The sequence below is a fragment of the Equus caballus genome, chromosome 1 (genome assembly GCF_041296265.1).
Source record: "Equus caballus isolate H_3958 breed thoroughbred chromosome 1, TB-T2T, whole genome shotgun sequence".
In the NCBI taxonomy this organism is placed as follows: domain Eukaryota; kingdom Metazoa; phylum Chordata; class Mammalia; order Perissodactyla; family Equidae; genus Equus; species Equus caballus.
In genome coordinates, this window is record NC_091684.1 from 45,995,365 (window position 1) to 46,017,668 (window position 22,304).

The window sequence follows — 22,304 nt, forward strand, 5'->3', positions numbered from 1 at the left end:
TCTGTTGTTCACTTTCAGTATAATATTCAGTAAATTATATGAGATATTCAACACTTTATTATAAAATAGGCTTTGTGTTAGATGATTCTGCCCAACTGTAGGCTATGATCTGAGCACATTTATGGTAGGCTAGGCTAAGCCATGATGCTTGTCAAGTTATGTGTATTAATTGCACTTTTGACTTATAACATTTTCAACTTATGAGGGGTTTATCAGAATGTAACCCCATTGAAAGTAAAGAAAGATGTTTATTTTTGAAATTACCAACTAGAAGTCACCTCTGGTCTCCCACAATCAAGATTTAGTAATCAAGGATTTCATTTTGATATTTTTGTCCATGTTACTGATTCTTTAAATACTCTCCACAATGAATACCTTTCAAATAGCTTTGTTGAATTTTAATTTGCTTTTGAGTTTTTATTTAAGGAATGCTATGTATTTCACATATTTAAAGTATATAATTTGACAAATTTTACATATGTAACACTATGAAATTATCATCATGACAAAGGTAATGAACATATCCATGTCCCCCAGAAGCTTCCTCATGCCTCTGTTTAAGCCCTCCCTTCTCTCTGTACTGCCCATTCTCAATCACTGATCTCCTTTATGTCACTATAGATTAGTTTGTGATTTCTAGAATTACAAATCCATGAGAACATAGAGCATGTACTATTATTTTTGTCTGGCTTCATTCACTCCACCTGATTATTTTGGGAGTTATCCATGTTGTTGGGTATATAAATATTTCATTTCCTTTTCATTGTTGAATATGTCATTGCACTGATATACCACAATTTGTTTATATGTTCATGTGTTGATGGACATTTGGGTTTGTTTCTGGTTTGGTGCTATTACAAATAAAACTGCTGTAAATATTCATATACAAATCTTTGCATAAATATATGCTTTTATTTCTTTTAAGTAAATATTTAGAAAAAATACAAAGTCACATGGTGAGCATATTTTTAATAATTTTTAAAAATGCCAAGCTGATTTCCAAAAATAGTTGTGCCACTTTATTAATTTTAGACTTTCTGATAAGGTGTGTAGTGGGACCTCATTGTGTTTTTAATTTGCATTTTCCTAATGATATTGGGCATCTTTTCATGTTCTTATTTTTCATCCATATATCTTTTTGTGTAGTGTTTGTTAAAATATTTTGCTTTTATTTTGTTGGGTTGTTTTCTTATTATTGAGTTTTAAGAGTTTTTTTATATAGTCTGAATACATGTTCTTTATCAAATGTGGGATTTTCAAATAATTTCTTCCAAACTCTGGCTTGACTTGTACCCTTTTAATTGTATTGGGAAAATGCAATTAGAATATGGTCTGTCTTGTTAAATGTTCCACGTGGTGCACTTGACACAATGTATTATAAATGATGTTTCCAATAAGCCATATATATTAATATAACTACATCACAAAGAGATGCCAAGTTATGTGTAATATGCATCAGTGACCTGGCTCATTGAAAAATTGATGACTCTCAAAATTCAAGAACTCCCATACTTTTACTACTAATACAGTTAATCAGTAACAAAGTAAATTTGGAGAGAAATGGTCCTTGATGTGAGAAAAATTTTGTGCAATATCAGTTCTGCTAATCATGTGTAATTTTGTCTACTTTCCTTACATGCATAGAAGGAGAAACAATGCCTCTTTTATGGATTGTTCAGAGAGTTTAAAATGTAATCTGTGTGCAAGCACTCAACACCTACTGAGTGCTACCTTATTATCAATAGCATAGTATTGATGATGATATTGAAAATTCAACCCTGCTCCAAATGTGCACACACAAAGAAAGAATTCACATAAGAAAATAAAGGTCAGATAGATGTGAATTATAAAGTCTCTTGAATAACTAATTGTGGAGCACAGCCATCATCTGGGTACAAGATCAAGATGACACAGAGACACTATAACTCTCTTTTCCTGTATATGAGAAGAGCCTGATAAATCCATACATGGATGAGTCACCCTGGCTTATAATACGACTACCTAGGATAGCTCAAGAACTCTAAAGATTCTGTGTTCTGTATGATGTGGGTCATGGAAAATGATTCCGATAAACTTGAGAGGCAAATATGAGAGACTGCAGAGATAAGGCTTTAATGTGTTAAATATATTGAATCAATAGTCATTACCATTTTTTAAAAGAGAATATGATATGAATGATCTGGTTTATTTACTGTTAGGGGAAAACCCCTAAAATTTCACAATACCATTTATACATGGGAGGACAAAGTACTTCATAACCAAACTTCACAGCACTCATAGTATATTCAAACAAAACTGGAGAAAGAGTAACTATTGAGCCAAGGTCACATCATTTTTAATGCTTTATTTAAATTGATCAATTGACTAAAGGGGGAAAAACTCACTTTAGAAATATTGCCCTTGATAATACTGTTTGAACTGAGGGAATGTACACACTCAAAGAAATATGCCATATAATCAGATATTGCACAAACACAGCTCAAGGCAGCCTCTGGTCTTCGGAGTGAAAAGATCACTTTGACAAACTTAGATGATATGCAGTAAGTGTGATTATAAATCCTTAGTAAAGAATTTCAAAATAAAAATAAAATTGCCAATTATTAAGTGACCCTGGGAAAAGATATAACAGCTTTACGTAAATAGAGCTCAAAAAAGGAAAGCTGATGTTTCTAAATATAGTTGTTTAAGAAGTATGATTAAGTTCATAGGATTCCAAAAATATTCAAGAATTGTGAGATATTTTATTGAGCTTAATATCCCATTTAGCAAGTAAAACAAGACAAAGTAAAAACAAAAACGTGTAAATAAAATATAAAATTCAATGAAGAATAAAACTACACTAGTACTTAAATTTATGGATGTCAATATCCACTTAACAGACACTACATGGAATTTCTCTGGGTTATTATGAGGATGGGGAAAGCATTAGAGGAAGGCTGTGAGGCCCTAGGTCCTATACTGCTAATTGAGAGAACATTTCGTTCAGGTTACATGGCTGAACATCACAGATCCTTATGAAGTTCACGACAAAAGAACAGAACACTTCAAGAGACCATGAAATGAAGGGGAGGTAGCACATTACTTGAGATACCATTCATCTTTATCCATCAAAAATATTCATAATATCCCAGCATTATGCAGAATATACAGTGATCAGCCCAGCACAGATGATCATCTAAACTTATTGTGGTTTTGCCTTTGGTGCTTGCAACTATTCCAAAGAGATTTTCATGCAACTCACCTGAACCTAAAATTCTCCCTCTCTGAAAGATTACAGCTGCAAGAAATCCAACCTTAGATAAAGCACACTTTTACTCTTATTTAATTATATATAGATAACATGAAAATAATTCCTTGTGATCAAAAGTCTGAATGTCAAGAAAAGAAAGGGAGTGTATTAGGGAAAATGTTGTCAGAAAAAGGCACAACATCTCATATTGGAAATGAGTAATCCTTTTGACACAGATTCACTAGTGGAAATAGAGGAGGTGATTGAAAAATAGGGTATTAACACACTTGACAAAGTGCAGGAGGCATTTGAAAATTACTTATGAGTTTCTCTCATGTCTTCCAGGTACTAACCATTACTTCTACTCTACCCAGGACATCAGTATTTCCAGGAAAGATTAAGATATATTTTAGAAGAAATGTTGAGAGAAGGAACAAGGAAAATGTTAGCTTCTAACATACAAATCAGCTTGATGGAGTGAGTCAGTATCCATGAGAGTTAGGTCACTGTACTGGGAGAGAATGTTCTGGTCTTCACACTCAATTTAGCATAAAAGTAACTGAACCTATAGATTCAGGTTTAGCTATCTCCCTTTAGATTATCACAGCTACCACATCTGACTGATAGAGAGAAGACGGGAAGTAAAACCTTGCCCTCCCCCTTTTCTAATCGACGATATTTGTGAGGAAAAAATCAGGACGACAGAAGAGTGACAAATGCAGACAAACTCAGAGAGGGAAATTTTATTTTTGTAAGAGAGGGCAACACCAAGGGCAAAGTAGGATCTCTTGCCCTCAAATATTCTTGACGACTCTGGAAGCCCCATCAAAGAAAACTTGTAAACTTATTACTGTCAGGGAGAGAGAAGCTCTGAATTTCGGCTTTTTTGAATTTCGTAATCATCATCTTAGCTGAGACTCTGCCTAAGGAGTGGACCAGAAGGGTTTTTGTAGCAGGAACAGGTGGCCTTGCAGAAGGCCATAGAGCGTGCCTCATTCATCACAGCTAATGGAACTCAGAGTAAGACTTCATCACAGAGCAAGGGGTAGGTCACTACTGGGCCCTCCCCAAGATGAAAAAACATACAGAGGCTCAGACTTCAGAGGAAGAGAATCAGGGAGACCAGGAATGTCATATCAAAGACGAGAGGAAGCTGAGTGCCTAAAACCACAATTTTTTTATATCATCATGAGATCTTCTCAGTTACACTATACTTCATACTTCTCGTCCCACACCTCCACACATATCTGCACACCCAGACACTCCTTTAGGGAGAGAGGCAGGAGGAGGACTTGGCATCACCAAAACATGGAGCATTTTTTTAATCCAAGAGAGACCGAATACTGAATACTTAGGATAATTAAGTTTGAATTTAACTACTTATTTATTTATTCCCTGTAGCTAACAACAACATGGAGGCTTGAGATGTAGGTGAGACTAGTTACAGTCTAAAGAGAAGAAATTTCATTTTCTCTGCAGATCCAAGGTTTAATTTTGTCAACAAAATCATGTGATCTAGTTATAAGAATAATGTGAACACATAAAGGATAGTGTGACAAGGGAAAACAAGGTTGTCAAATCAAAAATCACAAAAAAAAGCAATAAGAATAGTTGGAAGAAAGGACACAATCATCTACATAAGTAGAAGATAATACACAAAAATCTCCCAGAAATTCAAAGACAAAGAGTAGAGAATAAACCAATAAATAAAGAAAAAATAATGAGATGAGAGATTGATCTGGAAGGTTCAATCCACAAATTAGAGAAAGTAAAGGAAAAGGGAGCAAGACAGAAAGAAAAACTAAAATAATTATAAAAGAACATTTTCCTCATTTATAGATCACATTTTAAAAATTAAGAATTTCCAGAGAAACTTGATGAGAAGTGTTACATAAGACATAATCTCCTGGAATTTTCAAATGTTAGTGACAAAGAAAAATAGAAGCTTAGAGGGATAAACAACCAAAGATATAAGAATTAGATTAGCCCCTAAACTGTCTACATCATTAAATATATGAATACATTAGACAATCATATGCAGAACTTACAAGGGAAAAATGTTTCAGCTTAAAATTCTATTCCAGCAAATACGTTGTTATACTCAAAGTAGAACGATATTTTTCTCTTTAGATGAAGAACTTTGGCCCTGAGCTAACATCTGTGCCAGTCTTCCTCTATTTTGTATGTGGGATGCCACCACAGCATAGTTTGATGAGTGGAGTAGGTCTGCCCCCGAGATCCCAACCCATGAACCCAGGAAGCAGCGCTCAGGAACTTAACCACTACACCATGAGCACAGCCCCTAGAATGATACTTTGAGATATACAAGGACACAGACAATAAAGGAAGAGATATCCTTTCTAAATAATCCGAAAGAAGACCAAAAAGGATAATTAATAATCAAGAATTTTGAAATAATTAGAAAATGTGTTTTATAATGCACTGAAAGTGGAATTTTAATAATTAATGTTTCTGTGATTGCTATTAATGGAATATAATATTTATTAAGCCTTTACTAAGTGCCAGACATTTTGTTAAGCTCTTTAACTATAATAATATAGTTAATCTCTACATCATTTGCATGAGGTAAGTACTTCTAGCCCTAATTTCTATCCCAAAACTCTCACTGATGACTTACAGATGTTAAGTAACTTCTCCTTAAGCATGATAATTTTTTTTGGTTAGTGTGTGTGTATGTATTTCTATGAAAAAGTTAATACATATTTGTAAAAAAGAAAAAAGGAAAACAATGACATTTATAACCCCAAATTAATAAATACTAAGAAAGAGTTGTGTAAGTAAATATTCTCTATTCCACATTTTACAAAATAAAGTGTAAAAATTTCCTTGATTATATAAAACATAATAATCTGTATTTTGAAGGCAGAAATGTTACAGAATTTCCGAATATGGATACAGCTCCAAACAAGCAGTCAAATCAAATCTGGCTCTTGACAGATGCTTAGAATACAACTATGTGAAGAAGAAAACCAGTTTACAAATTCTAGATAAGTTATTTGGTTGCAATATGTCAAATATTACTCCTCTCACTATAGCCTTCCTGCCTGATCACTGCAAAAGCAACATTTATAAGAAGCTCTTTGCCTGGTTCTCATAAGAAGAAACTCTCCTTAATAAATTATCAATTAATTTCTTAGCAACTACTTTTGTAAAGCATATGAATATGACATGACCATTTTTATTACTTGGTTTCGGAACATTTTTGTTTCATTTCTTTCTTCTCATAGAAATGTGGTCAATCCCACTAGAAACTTGCATTCTAGCTTGGGAGACAACATTAATGCAATGCAAAGTCAATGGACAATAAAGTGTATTAATAAAATAATATATTATTCAGTGCACTTAGAAGACAAGGAATTTATAACGTGTGGTTATTTACAGAGTGTATATGATAAGGGTAAAATTACTTTGGGTTAGCAAAGCTATAATGTTCAGGGAAGAATTTATAGGAGTCAGTCTTGAACTAACCTTAAGTGATGAGCAGTCTAAGTATAGAGGAATCTAGAAGTCACTTTATAAACAACATAAACCAAAGCAAAGGACATGTTGACTAGCTAGACTTGGGAGTGGAGGGTATAAGAAAGAAAAAAGGAGACACAGAATCAACAAGTAATTCAGATTGCCCTGAAAATTAAACTTCAAAGTCAAAACATTCTAGAGTTCAAATATCTGATATTTGATTGGCTGTATTGCAACTTGTAAATAACACGAGATGAAGATGATTTTTATTTCTGTGTTAAAAATCCAGTTACCCAATGGCCAACTAGAAACCAAGATCCATAAAGAAATAAGACATATAACAGTTGAATGAAGGAAGGTTGTTTAAAATGAAGCATTACAAAAATGGAATAGATGGAACTAGGCAAAGGGGTCATCTTCTGCTTGGTTACTGTCCTTTGGGGTTGCAAGTAAGAAGCAGTGAATGTCAAATATTCTAAAAAGATCTGTAAGCCTGCCTTACAAGCACTGATTAAAAGAACTGAATACCAATGTAACCACCAGATTTCCTTTTCTTTTATCTGCTACTGAGAATACTGAGTATTTTCTTATCTCCCTTACTTTCAGAAGTTCTCTTGCTATGTGCCTATCTATACATATTCATCATTCTGACAGCAGCATCAAGAATAAAAATTCAGATAAGAAAACATGATGTGCATTACTTTATCTTTTAAATATGGGACATACATAAAAATAGACATACAAAGACAGCTTCTTAGAATGAACAGTAAAAATAAGCACAGTGCATCCTCATTTTTATCCTGATAAGCACAGAGCAATGGCATATATTGATCATTTGGGTTGTGGGTATTTTTAATTCCTCTTTCTTCTCCTAAAAGTCAATAATGCACGAGCTCATTTATAGGAAATCCTAGAGTTACTGCCTAGGTGATTATACTTCAACAGATTATTCGTCTCCCACTGCCACTCAGGCAGTGGGAAGATTGGGCCGAACACACGGATAGAAGACTTTTAAAGTCATAGCAATTTTGGAGCTGACTGTCTGAATGAGCCTTCATTGTATACTCGAATGCCTCAAAGACAAGGTACAAGTTCAATGCTTAATAAACTCTTTCACCACTACTGTACTTTTACAACTACTTTTCTCTAAATAACATCTTAGAGAAGAGGGTTGTGCCACGTTGCATTACGTGCTGGACTTCATTTGTCAGGCACTAGTAAAATTCTTTTGAAAATATAATTGTGTTATGCCAACTAATAGGATTCTTAAACAAGGCAAGAAATGTCCTCTGTGAAACCTTATTTTGGTTAATTTGGGATTGTTTTATTGCAAGATGTTTTGCTATTTTTGTTATTAGCTATGGCAGGGATTGAAGGAATAACTAGTTCTTATTATTTAAATGTATATTTCCCTAGAAAAGACAAGCTGAATATGTCCAGGGATTTTTTTTCAAATCCCACATATTACTCTAGTGTTATTTTAAAATTTATATTACCAGCAGTGATAAAGTAATTGAAAAGTATCAAACTACTTTTTTAAGAAACAAAGCAGTTGAAATATAAATGCAAAAGAGCTATCTTTCATTTAACTTTCCAGTTTATTTTACAATATTAAATTAGAAATATGCATTTAGAGTTATACTCATAAAGCATTCACATCCAATTGTGCCTCCTTCCAAAACCAGAGGAGAAACAGCTGGAAATACGAGGCCTGAAAAGATTCCAAATTCTTCTATCCAGCTGTTAACTTTTCTGAAAGTTCTAGTGAGAAGCTAATGAAAACATGACTAAAATAACGACGAACTGCGATGCTTTTTCCTTGATTTATTTCCTAGATTTTTATTTGTAACTTGAACCCCAAGTCACTCCAATGAGGGCTTTCAAAAAAAATATGCTTCCTGTCATTCAACTTTCCTAAAAGCCAGTGCCTTGAGGGTTGGCATTTACTTTCCACATTTCAACATCTCTGCCCTTCCTTCCTTCCTTACTTCCTTTTAACAAGCACTCAGCCAGAAGTACATTGACAAGAGTCTCTTCAGAGGAAAAGAGCAGCAAGTAAACAGATTTCATATCAAAATGCTTTTGTTGTTAAATACAAAATTTTCCCCAGAATATATAAAGTGATAAACAATACTTCTACCAATAATTTATAGTCTCAGATAACACGAGTTCAATGTAACATTAGTCACTCTTTAATAACTGAGATCAACCATTTTCTATTGAGAATAAAGAGCTATGAATTAAAAAAAAAAAAAGGGACTCTTTCAGTCTCTTAACATCACTCCACACTCAGATTTTAGATTTTATGTTTTTTCTGACATTGATCAATTCATGTTTCTCATGGTTTTGTCCTGGTGGCTGTTGAATTTGGACAAATGTTTCTACATGTGCTCCTTTCAGTGGATCAATTACAGCGTCGCAGCTGTCTCATGATGTTTAGCAAGAAAGTCTTTGCTGAATGGCAGAGAGACTAAATCAATCAAACATTTCTATTTTGCTGAAAACAACTGAGACTTGGGAAAAGCAACAAATGGTAGACACCTCCACATAGGTGGGTTTTCAGTAAAACAAAAGAACAATCACCAAGTAATTGCCAACATATAGATGATGGTTGTAATCTGGATCCCCAAACCAATAATTTACTTATGATTCTCTTCATGAGATACAACCCTTAGTTACTAAACTATTGACATGAGGCTTTAAATGTAAACTTCACTATAAAATAGAATATACTATACCTTATTTGTAGATCTTGTGCAGAGTATTCAGAAACATGACATTGCAAATTTCTGTAAATAAAAAGAACTGATAAGTCAAACTCATTTTTCAAATTTTAATCTGAGCAACAGTTACGTAATTAAGGGCACACTATTGTTAACTATCAAATATTTTCTTACAACTTCTGGTGTTGGTAAAATTTTTATACATTGCCCTATATATTCCTACAGACAGAAACAAATGTAATGTGTGTCTATACCATTAAAAAGTATTATTTCTGATTAAATTTTGTATTCATGAAACTTGTGAGTGTTTTTACATCTGGATACTGGATCATTTGGAAGCTAATTCTTTAAATTTCACAACGAATATGGAGATATGCACAAAGAATATTATGGTTAGGTTTGATAAACAAGATGTTTTAACTAAATTGGGCAATAAATATACTTAAATATATATTTATATTTGTATATATATATTAAATGCATATATAATGGTTACACTTGAGGAAAATAAAATACTTTACCAAAAAATGTCCTTCTTTCTATACCTATACTCAATACGTTAATTAATTAAAAAATGCAAGGGTAGTACATTTCACAATGCAACATTTTGGCCTTTTGGAGACAATCAAAATAAAGTTTTGGGCAAAATAATTGAAACATTAATAACTTGTTTAGTATTATATTTCACATATTGAAAAAAATAAAATTTATTGTGTGGGCTTTGGCACCAGATATCTAAGTTAATACATGAGATAAAATAACTAAGTTTCCTCCAAGATGATACGAACAACATATTGTGTTTAAATTTGTCAGGTTTTTTAGCAACTCTATCTTCTCTCAGTAAATGAGATAGTGGAAATAAAATGCCTAATGTAGTACCTAGAACTGAATTAGTTCCTCATATGGCAGGCTCCTCATAAATATCAGAGCATTTTCCTTTATAAATTATAGTTCTAAGGGAAATATTACAGAAACATTTTCTGTCTTTAATATATAAAATATAAATTTATAAATATAAGATATATTTTTATAAAATATCTTCAGTATAAAATGTAGTATAATATAAATTATGTAGCGTACTTTAATATAGAGATAATATATAGTATAAGAGATTCTAATTCTAAAACTGTTGTTTCAATATAGCATGTTCACTTTTTTTTCAAATGTAGAAATGGTAAATTAAAAGCAGATCCAGATATATCTGTTAACACTAAGGGTTTTAACATAAAACAAAATCACATATGGTACAATAAGAGACAATCACAGAAGCAGAAGACACGCAGGCATACAGACACAGCAGCAGAAGGAAACACAGAGGTCATGGAGACTGAACCCCACATTTTTGGGGGTATAAAATAATGCCCTGAAAGACAGTTACTGTTTAAGGTCATGGAGCACATTTGTAAAGGACTGGTATTAGAATCCATCATAAAAATAACTATGATCACTTAAAAAAATTTTTACAGGAAATATTCAACTGTATGAAGTTCCTGTAAAAAATCCACTTGCTGGATTAAGAATACTTATTTGTTGACATCAGATGAACATAAGGTGAATTTAAGTTATCTCCTAATATCTTAACCTGATGCAAGGATCTGATGCCGAAATCGTTCCCCCTTAAGATGTTTTAAATGTTGTTAATTTTAAGCTTAATATTTTCCAATTTTATTGTTCATCACAAGGATACAGTGACATATGGTGACTGATTCGATGGTGCTACTTCTGTTCTTCAGCTGCAACTGAGTGAGAAAAACAGATTTATAAGTTTATAAATCTATCACTATAATTGTTTTGGTTCATGACTGAAGACAATTTAATATCTATTTGTATTCTTATAACTTTTATCACAAGATTGACATACTTTCAAATATGTATTCCCATTGAAAGTAGACAAATTTCAGAGTTTCTTAGGATTTGCTATTGTTGCTTCTAATTGTTTAAATGTTTTATTTATTCACATAATACGTATCTATTGATCGCTCTGTGGCTTGTGTAATTGGCATTTTTCTAGGCACTTCGACTATATCAGGAAACAATTTTTTAAAAATCTCATTGGGTGGTAATTTCAATATATACTCAAGAAAGAAATAGTACACAATAAGCATAAAACAAGCAAATCATATATAATTTTAGACGGTGGTACCTTTTAAGGTGAAAAATGGTCAGGGTAGAGAAAGGCAGTTGTGAGTGGAGTGGCAGCAGCTTGCAATACTGAATAGAGTGGACCAGGAGTAGATTTGAGCAACGTCTTAAATAATCTTTGTCTAATTTATCGAAAGTCTATAATAAAGTTTGCTAGCTTTTGGTCAAGGCACTGTCTAAATTAGTGAGAAAAAATCTAACTTGTTTGCATTTCAAAAGGAAGAAATTAATTTTGTTTCGTTACTTTTGCACAAAAAAATATCCGGGTATTTTGCCTTCTGCAGACTTCTTCAGGATTGCCTTGGACGTTAAAAGCATTGCCACTACCTTTCTTTTAAAACACAAACACATCACCAAGAGATATCCCCATCGGCCTTAAAAAAAGGGCACATATGGACATAAATAAAATGGCAATAATGCGTTGCTCTAGGCATCAGGTTCACGGCTGTGCAGGAACACGGAGTAGAAGTTAACTTAAGTGGCTCAGTCCATGTCTCAGTCTCAATATAGAAAAGTTCCTCTCACAAAACGCTTTGCTTTCAGATTAACCAGGCTAAGCTTCTTCATAGCACTCCCCTTTAGCTTATAATGAGGGAATTAGGATGGTATCAGTCACCATGGGATGTTCTAGTGCTTTAGGGATTGATTATGAGAAGACACACCACTAGATTATGGCATCCACTAAGATAACATTTGTGCTCTAGGCCTCGTGATTATAAGCATCAAGTAGATGTTAAAATAGAACAAAGCAAGTGCATCGAGGTTGAAATTTTCTTATTTATTTGGTAAGATTTTTATCGCAGAGCATCATCGATCAGCATCGAGTCTCTATGAAATATCTCTAGTACTGCTTTCGAATGTAGATTTTGGTGTTTATAAGAGAAAGAATTTCATTCTCTAATGATAATATACATGTCAATAATCCGATTTACTCAAGAATGTAGATTATCATATAATATCATTCCCTCACTTTTTAGAAAATCACACACATGCGTATTATGTATTTCATGACCATATAATCTTAGAGATTCTTTTCACTTTAAATGTCATATTTTTTCAATATCCAGTCATTGAAATTATCTGGCACCAACAATGAAGCTCTTATGAAGTCCTTATATGAGTGACATCATAATCCATTACTTCTGTAGGAAAAGCTCACTGAAAATGCCTTGATAACATTCGTCAAATATAAAGTTTAGATCCTTATCACTTCTTCTAATGAATCAGTTTGAGAAGTCAGAGTGAAATATTTGTAGTCACTTTTTTACATCTAATGTAAGTATTATCAAAAGTTCTACAAATAACTTATAGAAAACATATTTAGGAAATATTTAATTTCACTAAGAAGAAGTAGAGATCAATTTCTTCTCAGCAACAAGTCATAATTGTCTAATTATGTGTCCTAAGATTCTGAATATAATTATGTGTTAATAAAATTTCCCAGATATTCATATTGGTAAAACCCAGTCAAAATCTTTTTGACAACATAATACTACACATTCTCCAAAGAACTGATAAAATTCTAGCCACAAATTTACCAACAGTCTAATGTAACTCAAATGAACCAAAAATGCCCCTCTCATTTATATCCCATAAATAGATTATATTTTACATCTTGATATTGAGTTGTTGGACTTCATCAATAAACTTCAAACCTGCTTTCATACATCAACGTGTAGGGTAAGAAAAATAAATGTGGAGGCAGGTCTCGCTACATGATTTGAAGGAACTGATATAATGACACCACAAACCAGGAGATGATGCAACGTTACCATAGTGAAGTTTCAAAATCATTACTGGGGAAGCATAATTCCTCACTCCCCCAAAATGGTTGTAATCTGCTCTTGATACATAATATTGTAAGTTCATTGCACGCCTGAGCCCTGGCGGCACTTTCTCATTAGCTATTTACTGCCTTAAATGAAGGAGACGTAGGGAAAGAGTTTGGACTTTACAGAGAGTCATATATGTTCATTTTTGTGCTGCACTTTGTGCGATCCCTGGGCTTTGTGCCCTTGGGGAGCAGCTTCACCTCCTGGAGTGACAGGTTCCTCTTTCTGTGTTAGGGGGCTTATCTTCGCAACAAACAATACAGAGCCCAACATTCTAAAAAATAGTGGCCTGTATCTCTTATCCTTCAAATTATACTTTGTTCCCTTGTTGGCCAAATATTTATAAGAATTTTCATTGCCCTTCCCTTACTCAAATGCAGAAAAAAGAGTCCTTCCTAAAGATGTTGGTGGGTGGGTGTGAAGGAAGAGACGGAATGGATGTGAAAGAAGGGATATCCTAGTGATAAAATGAACAGGATTGTACTCCCCATGGGAAGTGGCTACATCATCAAACTGAATACGTGACCATTTTGAAAGTATAGTGTGGAATTTCGTAACCTTCCAAGTGTTTAACTTAGTGGTTGTGAAGCATTAGTCATCTCTATGTAAGCTGAAGCTAAATTCTTTATTCATTGATTAAGGAAAACGTATCAAATTCATGAGCTTTCAGACTTCCAAATATAACAGCTAAGAATACAACGATCACTTTGTTTCCCCCTTCAAGTGTTCTCTGTGTAGGCGAAATATGGTGCTGTTCCTGCAAAAACAAAAATGAAAACTAAAAAATAAAAAGAAAAACGAAAAAGAAAACAGATTTCATGTAATTTTTTTTACGTAAACACAACATTCTGTACCTCTTTATTTTATGGCAGTGTTTCAACAATTATTTAAATGATGTGGTTCGTTTGCCAGGGCAATATGAAGAGCTCGGTCTCTTCTACAACGTCAATAACACAACAGGTTGCCAAGCCAAGCTCTATAATTGGCAACACCAGACCTATTTACTCTACGGGCACTCTAGCCGGTCAAATGGTATTGCTATTATGGTGCAAATAAGAATTGCCTTTTTTGGAACACACTTTTTGCCTGGTTTTAATTATGATGTTTTTCCATTTCTTTTAACAAGATACTGATGCCCTCAGTTGATCGCTTTTATTGAATTTGAAATATGTCAAGGAAGTAATTTCATGCTCTGAAATTAAGCAAAGATAAAAGCAAAGCAAAATCAGAAGTCCTTGCCCTTTGGGCTTTTTTTCTTCTTTTTAACTTGAGCTTTGTAAAATTATTAGAAGATCTGCAATGAAGTATATTTGATGATATTTTCTTAGTATTATTATATTTTAATTTTAAATCTTAAGGTGGAAAGAAATTCTGAAATAGTTGATTTCTGCTCATTTATGTAAGGTTATACTTTAAACAATGCATCCAACAGAATTTTATATTGTATCCAAATATAACCAGAGAAGAGGATACTTAATTATAACATATCTTTGTGGCAGCCAGACATTTATTTTTATGTCTCTTCTAAATATTTTCCTCTACTAGGTTAATTTAGTTTAGGTTTAAGGACATAGCAAACTTTTAAAAATTTCAAGTTGAAACAAAATCTACATTGTAAGGTGTCAAAATCATTTCACAACTACTCCAACCATAGCTTCTATTAATCTATATTTACAATGCTATATCTACATAACAGCATGATGAATGAAAGCATAAAGAAACAGATTCTTTGTCTTTCTCTAACATCAAAGTGGACCATGGCACTTAGCTGCCTTAAAATTAGGAAAAACTGAACATAAACTACCAATCAGGCAAATGAACAAAAACTGAACAATTTTCTAGCAATCCTCAAATTTTATCACATCACTTCAGCCACACCCCACCTTCTTAGCTCTGACAAATTTCTATGTCCCATTGGGTATTCTGGCTCACCAAAAGGACAAAGAGGTAAAATGTGGCGACAAGGCAAAGGGTGGATGTAAGGAAAAAAATGCCAAAAAGATTAGGATAAAATACAGAGAAAATTATTTTTTTAAATTAGCTTTTGTTCTATTACAGATTAGGCACTTTGTATCACCTATTTCAGTTTCAGCCCCATATCTACACTAAGAAGTAGAAATTACTATCACACTTTCAAACTCATATGAAGAAAGCAATGCTCAGAGAAGCTGTTGGAAGTCCCACAGTTAATAAATGAATGGCAGAGCCAAGATTTGACCTCAAAGTCCAAGTTCTTTTCCCACCTGTATCATGCCATGTTATAAAGATGTTGACGCACTGAGATAGAAAAACAATATCAAAAACATTTCTTTTTCCTTTCCCTCACCAGGATTTAGCAAAAAGTTAAGGTCAGAAGTAGGGCACAGGCTTTAATTCCTTAAATTCTTTTAGCCATTATTTTATCATCATAAACACATACAAACAATGTTGTATTCCTTTCACAAAAATGTATAAAATCCTAGCATATCCAAGGAAGTTGGTTGAGAAATTATGAGATGAACACAACTAATGCAGTTTCCAAACATGCCGCCAAAGAAATAAAATCATGCATTTATAAATTCTTCCATATCATTCTTCATTTCTGATGCAAGTCAATTACTTGATTTCTGGATCATTTCTGAAACTTTGCAACAGTTCACAATGTCAGATGACTTGCAAACCTAAGAAATGCCAGGTCCTAGGACTGTTACAGGAAGTCTCAGACAGCAAGGCTTTTCCAGGAAACTAGGTCACGAACAAGTGTTTGCTATAATCCTTAGAAAGCTGGATAGAGTTGCCTTTTCCGATGTAAATATGAGGTTCAGTGCTCCCCTGTGGGAAGGAACAGGGGTGAAGCACTCTGGCTAATGTAAAACTGTTCTATCAAAACTATGCTGCATGTGTATCATGAATGCAGAATCTGCTCTCTCCTTGCATTCCATTTTGAATATAATAAGCCATTTTTAATGCAGCAGATTAACAGATTTACTTTCTAAATATGCTCAGATTTACTTTCTAAATATACTCAGATTAAGCTAATTTGGTGAATCCCATTTGGTCTCACATGCGGTAACAATGCACAATCCAAAAGTTTACACGGAAGGATGTCTCTAATAAAAACAAAGGAAAAAGAGGCAAATTCCGTTCCTTCACCCTAAGGTCAAAGTAAGCTTCCTATCAGCATTAAACTACAAAAGAACTAAACCTGCTATTCCCTAAGCAGTAAGGGAGAGAAATCAAATGCTGGTGGTTCAGGAATTTCCCAGGTAGCAAAGAGAATCCAAAGCCCAATTTGTAATTAAACAGTGCCAGAATACTACCTACATCCTTGACAACCAGCACCAGGATTACCAACAGTGGAGGAGAATGGAGGTGTCCATTCTCTCTGGATGTGCTCTTTAAAATACAGCCTTGTCTAGAGCGGGTCAGAAATTGATTAGATCATTTTTGTTTCCTTTCCACTTTAATTTCAACTGCAACAATTAAAATATACTTTCATTCAACACAGCTAGTAATTTTACCGAGCTGAAGTGAAGGTAAATAAATAAATACATGCCTATGGAAATGCATATACATATACATAAAGCAGAGATCAAAGATTTCAAGTTTTATTTTGTTTTTTCCTTGGTTAATTTCAGAATTATAATATTTCTGGATTTGAGTGAGAATTGCAAGAGATAATGTATGTAAAATACTTAGCATAGGGCTAGGCTCTTAACTAATTCTCAAAGACAGTCTTCCTCCATCCTCCCTTTGTCAATTTGCTTGGAAAATAAGCTGGAGGAGAGTGAAAGAGGGTGCAAAACATTTTTGGAAAAGCAAAATAAAATGGGCATTGATTTATAAAGATAAACTCTGGTATAATAGAATACCAGGCAGCAAGGGTGTAGTAACTGACAACCTCACATAGAATATTATGCTATTATGTGTTTTTTTCTTCGGGGGAAAGAACATTCCCCTTCTGTCATATGCATAGCAATAATTCAAATGCCTTTTTTGTTTTCCTGAGAAATGTTCAAAACCCCACCATTAATCCCTCCATCTCTGAAGCAGCGTAGACTCCAGGTAACATCGCCAGTGAAGCAGACAGTTAAGTTATAGGAATGTCTGTTTCCTTAGGTCTTAAGGTGCAGAGGGCATGTCCTAATAATCATTGTCTCCTCAGAACCTGGCATATTGTCTGGAAAATAGCAAGTATCCAATAAATGTGAGTACAGCTGCAATATATAGGCCACAAAACTAATGGATCCACAGGGGACCATGTAGCTTTCATGTTCTGCTTTTTGTAGGTGCACCATCCATCTGCATTCTTTTTTCAAGGCAAAAGTTACAGAGAAAAGAGGAGATGACTCCTTTCCATGAGTGTGCATTGGTATAACACAGGCTACTCAACTAGAATTCAAATGCATAGTTTTCCCTGTGGAAAAGAGGATATAATTACCAAACCAAAATTGATTATATTCATTATTACATGACATGCTAAATATATTCCAAACGTATTCTAAGTATGTTTCCAAAAGGGTAAGCCTGGAAATCTCTGATTTTCACTAAGTATAGTTATATATGTCTTTCTTCCTTTGCTTTTATTCTCCAAAATACACTGAGGAGAAAATGAATGAGAAAGCAACCCTTCCTCCACACACACTAAAAGCCCCCTCCAAACACTTCTCAGCATTTTCATTTTTGACAATTCCTCCCAAAACGCATTATCATGTGATAAAGACTTCAGACATTGAACTCAGTCTTTATTGGAAGTTTTTACCTGTGTTTTCACTATCTCGTCTAGTGGTCTCTGACCTTCAGTCCACATGAACCCTCACCATTGTTTTGGTTGTTGCTACTATTACTGTCAAAGTCCCATGGGAACATTTGCCCATGCGGAGTGGACGCTCTCCAAAAAAACTATGAAATTTACTTTCTTTGCTCCCAAAATTGTCCCTGAAATGTGTTTATGTCTGTTAGCAAAGAAATAAATCAAATGATGCATATTTGCAATTATGCAATCATGCGATTTAAGTATAATTGCTTTTTATACTATAAACAATTTTGGATTCATAAAGACATAATTTTCAAGAACCAGTGGGGATTTTGCACAGGTTTATCATATCCTACGAGAGTTGAGTATTCTCAGTGAAAGGCAGGACAACCCCAAGTTAGCCTCATGAAGTGAAGGGTCCTGGACTCTTTCTGGAGAAGCCCGCTGTTTCATTGCTGAAATTCTCTGACAGAGTTATCCTTTCCCTTCCTGGAAGAGGCAGATCCAGGATGCTAGGGATCCAAAGGCTGTGGAGACACCCCTAATGCCTGCCTCTGTCATCAGTATATTGTCCCCTGCACCAAGTGGGGAGAGTTGTATCTTCCTGAGCAAAGACCTTGATTCACGTTTCATTTACTGTAGACCTGAAGGTCAGGAGAAGCTCTCATTATAAGTATCTTCTGTTTCCCTTATATTTGGTTGTCTAGGTTCTCTGCTTAATGGTCTGCGTGATTAGAAAAAAGCGAAATTATTCTTAGTTTCACCATTGAAGTAATAAATTACTCTTCAGTCGGACTAAAACAGATGTTATCTTTGATAACACATCCCTGACCCTCGGGAGTGACATCAGTATTCTATCTATGTGCTTCCTGTGCACCATATATTTACCCCCACTAGAGCATCTCACTATCATGAAACTTTAGCTGACTCTCCCTCCATTTCACTAAAAATCCCTTGAGAGTAGGTACCATGTCATTTTTCACTGATTTTATTCTCAGTATCCAGCACAAGACATACAAAAGAACAGACCTTTATTAAATATTTATTGAATAAGTAAACTATTAACTATTTATTGAATAAATAAGTGAATGAACAAACAACAGTAATGGCAGAGACAGGATTCTAGAGGTCAGTTCTCAGTAATAAATGGGTCTGCATTATGTAATTGGGGTTCGCCAGACTTCATGGTGCAAGGGCAAGTGGGACTGGTCAGCAAACACCATAATAATTACAGGGTGGATCAAGCTATTCAGAAAGAAGGGAACACAGAGGCTTGTCAGAGGTGGGAAGAGTGCTTAAATAACAGGACAAGACTCATTGAGAAGCATGAAATGGGAAAAACAAAAAAGATTAATCAGGGAATGAGGAAGTAAGACACCTGCTTTAGTACCTAATTATCAAGTCTTTATGCTTCGCTCTACCAGCTTTTTTCTGGCAGCTCCATTCTGAGGCAGATTATTCATGTTTTAAGCTACAGTTCCAGTAGTTAAGCACAGATTTCATAGGAGCACCTATTTCTCACCATGGTTACTTTTGAAGGAAGAGACATGTTCTCTAATGAAGCTGAATTTCAGCTGCCTTGATATCAATTAGGACTAATTTTTGTTAGAAGTGACAGAAATCCTTAAAAGATACTGACTTAAGGAAAGTGCTTGGTGAATATAAATAAAAAGTTGACACATGGCTGGATATACAGGTGCAAAAGATAATACCAAGATATGGTTACTCTATCTCCTTAGAGAAAGTACTAACAGTGAAAAGAGAGCCATAGTGACGAAAATATTGGAGTTTTCAGACACGAGATTTAAAATCTCCACAAAACTGTGGAGATAGCTATAATTTATATTCCCATCTTGCAGGTGGAGAAAAATTAGGTACAGCTAGGTTAACTTAACTTAGCCAGCATTAAACAGCTTGAAAGTAGTAGCGCCAAAATTCATACTGGAGTAGTCTCTTAGCCACCCCCCTGCTCTGACTCTCATAATAACTAGATGAGCCAGAAGTGAAATGTAGAGTTTACTACAAAACCCTACTCACCCTTTCCACAATATCACCTGAAGTTTACTAAATGATTATAGGAAGGACATGAAATAAAAATAATAGAAATGAAGACAGAGAAAACGTGAGTCTAGGAAATAAAACACAAGAATGGCTATGATAGTCCCCCACTGTAGGAACATTTACCTTCAGACATCAACCATTACCTATTTTGGTGAGGAAAATTTAACCCCTCCCTCCTCTCACTTCTTCTTACAATTGCACTCCCAATTATTCTGTGCTTGCCTCTATGTATTTTCTTATGGGAAAAAGGAAGAGTCACAGCACAAAAATAATCCAGTCCACAGTATCTTGAGAAATTGTAAATAAACATAAGCAAACAAGAATGGAACTGATAAATTTTGAAATCAGGGAAAAGGAAACACTAAGCACAACAGCCAGAGAGAAATAAGATAAAGCAAGACTAGTTCGCGGTAGCCAAAGCCCAAAGAAAGCTTCAGTATACTTAGCAGGTGAGGTCTCAAAAAAGATGAGGGGAAATGTCTTGAGTGAAGAATATCCACAAGCCTGTAAGCTACAAAATATACACATACACATGAGTATAAAGAGCATAATTCAAATACAGCAAATAAAGGATAGAAAGACAGAGCACAGTAGCTAGAGGGAGATGCAGTGAAATTTTCCAGTATTTTAATTAATTGTACTGTTTAAAAACAATGATAAGAATTTAATTAAAATGAGTTTTTACCTTTTTGCCGGATGCTACTCTATTAACTATCCATTGGTCTTTCACTGTAGTAAACTATGATTTTTAAAAATTACTATTAATTCGATCAGTGAAGAATGTGAAGAGGATGAGATGTGTTAACCCTAAGCTTTAATAACACTAATTTCGTTTCACTTTTGTCCAGGACCTTTTGATTTCCTATGTTGTCTGCCATGATACAGTAAATACAATTGTACAGTACCAAAAATTTTAAGGGTTTTCATCCTAATATGTTTAAACATTATAACAGGAATGCTATATGATTTTAAAATATGTATTTACCAATGATATGAAAAGTTGCGTTACATTGTACACCTTAAACTTACACAATATTCTATTTCAATTATATCTCAATAAAGATGGGGGGGAAGATAACAAGAAAAAAAATCTAATAGGCTTTCAAAAACAAAAACCAATAACAGTGCCATGCTAAGATTGGAGCCTGACACAAAAGAACAAATAAATAATATGGTCCTGTCTTTATTTAAAATTCTTATATTTTTCGTATTGTAGATATTTTGCATTAATTTTTTTTTCAAATATTGTATTAAAATGTTATTTTGGAAAAAAGTTAAGAATTTTATAAAGGGATTCTTTTATTAATAAAAAGAGAATTGTTGCTTACAAAAGCCAACACACATGATTAAAGACACAGAAAATGCTTGACCATTATAATAGCAAAACAAAATGTCCCCTTTGAGGGGATTAGGATATTAGACAGTTCTCTAATACATGAAGAATAGAGTGGGGTGAATTGCAGTATGTGTGTACTTAAAAATCTAATTCTATCTGGCATCTTAGTTTACCTGCCTGCACACTATTTTCTTCCTGTTATTTAAATAAATTGAGCTCTTAACTTCCTAACCAACATTAGGCAACATTTGAAATTGAACTCTGCCACGTGTTGTGAGTTTCGTTTTGGGAAGTTTCATTTTGATTTGGCACTGTGGGGTATGTGTGGGTGTATGCCTCTGCATGAAGGAGAGAGAGAAAGCGAGCAAGAGAGAGAATGTGTGTACCTAGATAAAGAATGCAGGCCAATGAGTAGAGACATTGACAAAAGAGACTCATCTTTGACAAGCTTCCTAATCTCCAGAGTGTTTATGAGTTTACTTTTGAATGATCTTAGTTGTAACCATCACCAGAAAGTCCTATTATCTAATTAAGCATTTGGAGGAAAAGATGCATATAAAGTCTAGAAAGCCAAATGCTGTGCAAGGGATCAGATTTATTGTAGATCCTGCCTTAATTTTGTCTAATGAATCCTGCTTATAATTATTCTCTGCATTTCATCATCCTTAAATTGACTGTCTCGATAAGACAACTCTGTAATCACTTCGCTCTGGGGTAGAGCCTGGGTGGGAGAATTGCAAATCATGGGAAATAGAGGATGCATACC

General features: G+C 34.1%; 1 protein-coding gene across 1 annotated transcript in view; it reads right to left on the reverse strand.

Annotated features, from left to right (window-relative positions):
• PCDH15 (protocadherin related 15) overlaps positions 1-9,498 on the reverse strand; it is a 952,630-nt gene extending 943,132 nt beyond the window's left edge. Inside the window, exon 1 of the mRNA XM_070262641.1 lies at positions 9,448-9,498. The gene's annotated coding sequence lies outside the window, so the exon portion shown is untranslated. The remainder of the gene's footprint in view (positions 1-9,447) is intronic.
• Between the last annotated feature and the right edge of the window lie 12,806 nt (positions 9,499-22,304).